The sequence below is a fragment of the Maylandia zebra genome, linkage group LG9, assembly GCF_041146795.1.
Source record: "Maylandia zebra isolate NMK-2024a linkage group LG9, Mzebra_GT3a, whole genome shotgun sequence".
In the NCBI taxonomy this organism is placed as follows: domain Eukaryota; kingdom Metazoa; phylum Chordata; class Actinopteri; order Cichliformes; family Cichlidae; genus Maylandia; species Maylandia zebra.
In genome coordinates this window covers 36,822,208-36,826,668 of record NC_135175.1, presented here as the reverse complement: position 1 = coordinate 36,826,668, position 4,461 = coordinate 36,822,208, and positions in this window count along the sequence as shown.

Genomic DNA, 4,461 nt, shown 5'->3' with positions numbered 1-4,461 from the left:
CCTCACCAGTTACTGTTACTGACCTTTGACCTTTGAACAGGCAGAATGACCTCTCGCAGTAACCTCACAGGATAAAACATAACAACATGGATGGGAATGTTAGCTCCAGGCTCCGTCTTATTGAATCGTGGCAGGTTTGGAGAAGCAGCTGAACTGTAAAGACAAAAGGCTGCAGTTCCTCAGGACACCTCCACCCCCACAGAGGAGGATAAACATCTCGTATCTGTGTTTTTTTCTTGACCAGCCTGTAATCACCACAGAGCGGCTGAAGTTAGCTAAAACACAAACTGACCCTCTGAAAGTCAAACAGACCAATCAGAGCCTTTAAATGAGACTGAATCGTCCACACTGAGACAAGAACACAGCAGTGATGCTCGGCTCGGTCGGAGACTCGTGACGTTCCCAAAAACTACAGAACAACAACGAGCTCACAGGGATGTTTGTGAGGAGATCCAGCAGAGCCAGACCCACAACAGAGACACACAATCACACAGACAGACACACACAGTGGAGACGTGCATGCATTAAACTAGCTCAGCATCACAGACAGAAACTCTCTAACGAGCAGCAACATAATGTTTCTCCTACTGAAAACATCCAGATGAACAGACTCGACGTTTGGGGATTTCCTCTCCTGGATGATGGAGCATCAGGACACTTCACTGCAGACCTTTGAGACTCTTTCTGGTTCTGATGGTTCCTGGTGGTTCTGGGTCTCCCTGAGTCTCTGTGGTCTTCAGCTTCTTTTCGATAGGTGGGAGAAGCTCTGAGGAGGAGTGTGACGGGTCTGCAGGTCTCCAGGTTTCATTCGGTTTCTCTTGGCTGACCTTCTCAGTCCTGGTCACTGTGGTCCTGAGCTGCTGACGCTCTGACAGGTTAGTGCTGCTGTTTGCTGAGACCTGTAAGCAGCTCCGCCCAGGTGTAGCTCGTCCTTCTTCAGCTGTCACAGTGTTTCGTTTACAGGGTTTTCCAGGCCATCACTCATCCTCTGAGCCTTTACTTCCTGCGTGGATCAGAGCTCTGAACATGCAGGTAAAGATGGACGCTCAGGTGTTCCAAAGCATTGGTCCGCCTCCTTTGGTTTTACCAGCAGGTGTAAAAGTTTGTGGTGTTGTTGCTTCACATGGTTCATGAAGCACTTTACGTTCCTCCACCTGTCCATATGTCTAACCTTGCTGCACAAGATCGCTTGTGATTGGATCACTTCTAAACTGCCCCGCCTTTCTACACAGCTTGATGATCTCTGATTGGACCTCGTCTCCCGGATGTATTTTTGTCTCTTTTTCATTTGTTGATGAAAGTGTTGATGTGTTTCTGTCCTCCTGCATCACGTTTTATTCAGTTATTGTCTCATTTTCATCAGAAAACAAACGTCATCCATGAAAACTGTGATGGAAGCTACAGGTGATAGAAACGAGCTCTGCTTGAGTGAAAGGACGAATCCAGTCTAAGAGCAGAGACGTCCTTCAAAAACAACTGACTGAGCTGCTTTTGGACTGCAGGACCAGAACCAGGACTGCTGCAGGTCTGAGCAGAGACCCAGAGCTGCCGATGGACGCCATGACCAGCAGGTTCACAGCCTTCACGCCATCACAGCGGCGAACATTTTAAACAAACGGCTCATTGAAGAGTTCTCGTGGTGTTTTTGTGCCTCTCATAAACACGTAACAGCAGCCTCAGTGTTATTGAAATCATCCTCAGCACTGTGCTCTGTACTGTAACCACACTCAGGACCTTCATCGATGAAGACCCCTCATCTGCACCTGCCTCCATCAGTGCTGCCTCAGACAGAAGCAGATGTGTAACCAGATGTGTGTGTGATCAGATAAGTAGGAGAGCACAGTTTTAACATTCCCCTCATTCCTTCCCCAAACTCAGAGGCAGCGGTCCGGGAGCTTTTATGAAGATGAATAATGGAAATGAGGCAGCTCTGTGACCCTCTGCCTCGCTTTAACGCACTTCCTGTGGCCAGCAGAGACGGCTGGAATGCATTATGGAGATGAAGCCAATGTTTTTGGATGTCATCCTCCCGCAGTTTGACTTTTATGTGCTTTTACCTCAATCAGGCAGGTCTGAGAGCTGCCGGGCGACCCGTGCAGGGCAGAGAGCAAACGAGCCGGTGGGCTTAAAAGCAGCTTCATTTGCATGTTCTCATCACGGCGCTGAATTAATCCTCAGTGACGCAGCGTGACTGAGAGCACAGCTCGCTCTCCACGCACCTGCCGATTGATGTGGACGGTTTATTGGTGACTTTCCACTTCCTAAACTTTTAAACGACTGCATGAAAAGCTGATTTTGTTTCATTTCACAGCAAGCAATTGACTCACATCCACCAGTAACAGACGCCTCATGAGTCCAGCTTTACTCATCTTTAGAAGCCTCTTTCTACAAGCATGAAACATCCAAACCATCAATGCACAGATTCAAGTTTGAAGCCGTGCACTGGCCTAAAGTTACCTCAGCTTTAGTACCTACATCCCCAAATGATTTGACCCTAATTTATTGCCTCGCCTGTCCTGACAGGGCGCCACTGCCGCACTGCGCCCAAAACACACAAGACTGAATGAATCTCCACCCGTGAGCTTTCTCTGCAGCTCTCTGTCTTCTGGGGTGGAGCTCGCTGGTCATCATGTGACCTGAGGACCCTGACCCTGTAGAGGCAAAAAACTAAACCATCAAGGAGTACGAGCGGCGAGGGAGGAGCAGAAGTCTTAAACGGAGGAGGCACCACCTTCAATAAAGTATGAGTCTGCTTATCCGGGGCTAGGTCACAGGGGCAGCAGCCTCTCCTCAGCCACCTCCTCCAGGGGAACTCTGAGGAGTTCTCCAGTGTGTCCTGGTCTGCCCCGGGGCCTCCACCTGCGACAACATGCCCAGAACACCTCCCTCTAAGGCTGTGTGATATGACCAAAATCTCATATCCCGATATAAGACATCGTCCCGATAACGATATAAATCACACAAATGTAACATTTTCTGTAAATTCTGTGAATCTCGGGCAGCTCGACTTGTGTGAAGTGTTTCCAGCTGAGCGTCGTGTAGCTGGAGTTGAGTGTTTTAACTGATGCATGAAACGACACATTTTTAGACACAAGTTGTAACGGCGCCGTTTTCTTTGTATTTATTACACGGTGTGCTGCGGGGAAAAGCCTGCTCTAACGTTTGAGTCTAAGGTTTATTTTTTAGCACCTGGCGTCTTTTTTACTTCTCATCTGTAAACACTCTGCATCTTTCACGTGATTCAGTTTATTTTGAAAAGTCTCAACAGGATCTTGAGCTTTATTGTGAAAGGTTTATGTGGAAAATAAACAAGCGGACACGCAGTGGTTTTACCGTCGTTGTTGCTAACGACAACGCATAAAAACAGGCGCTTGTCCGTCCGTAGTGTGGTTATATTAAATATAAGAGAAAGAGAGAACTTTAAGAAATTAATAATAACTACAGTGACATCAGAACATGAACAAATATTGCCGTAAACAGTTTATTTTGCGACATAACGAAACAAACGATAGCGTAAAATGAAACGACAGATGTTTTTATATCGTCATCCGATATATATCGTTATATCGAGCAGCCCTACCTCCCTAATGTTAATGTTTCAGAGGGAGAGAGACGCCCTTCAGACAAAACTCCTGGAGCCTGACTGCATTCATTAAGAGTCATAGAGTCAGTCGTTACATCACACACTCCAGGTGTACACAAGCATAGCAATGCTATAACGCCACGCCCACAGAGGGAAGAACAGCTGCTATAATGTTAGCTAAATGTTAGCAAGCTGCCGTTGTTATACGTAATAACGTTACAGCTTTGTGAGTTGTATAAATTCACCTCCAACACCACGATGCCTAAAAGCCACGTGAACATACAGGTAAACGATGTTTGAGAAGCTCTTTGGGTTTACAAACGTTGTCATCTTGTAACAAAGTGCTGCTAGAAACATCTTCACCATCTTCAGATGGACGCGTATCCATGCAGCTATTTTAAACCATCAGCTTAGTCAGATCTCAAACACTGGACTGACAGTTCATCAGCCAATCAGCTGTTAGCCTTTGTTGTTGTACTGACTCACAGTACGAAGATGATCAGGAGACAGCAACGATCACACAAACCACAGCGTATGATCTCACAACAGCTCGGCTGTAATTCACCTTCTATTGACCAATCACGTTCCACCATGCAGGTAAACATGATGTTTGTACCTGCTGAAACATGACATCAGCCACACCCACAGCAGCAGTGGGTGGAGCTTCACTGTCGTCCCGAGTGTGAAAGCTGAAAACTGTAAACTCAGGAAGTGTTTCTGCTTTTGTGTCACAGAGCAGACGAGGGAGCGAGGAGGCTCAGATGGATGCTGCACGCCGCCCTGCTCGTGCTGCACCTACACGCTGCAGTACAGCAGCGCATTAATGTTTCACAGTCAGCCTACAGCGAGCTCCATCCATTACATTCAGTTTTCCTTTC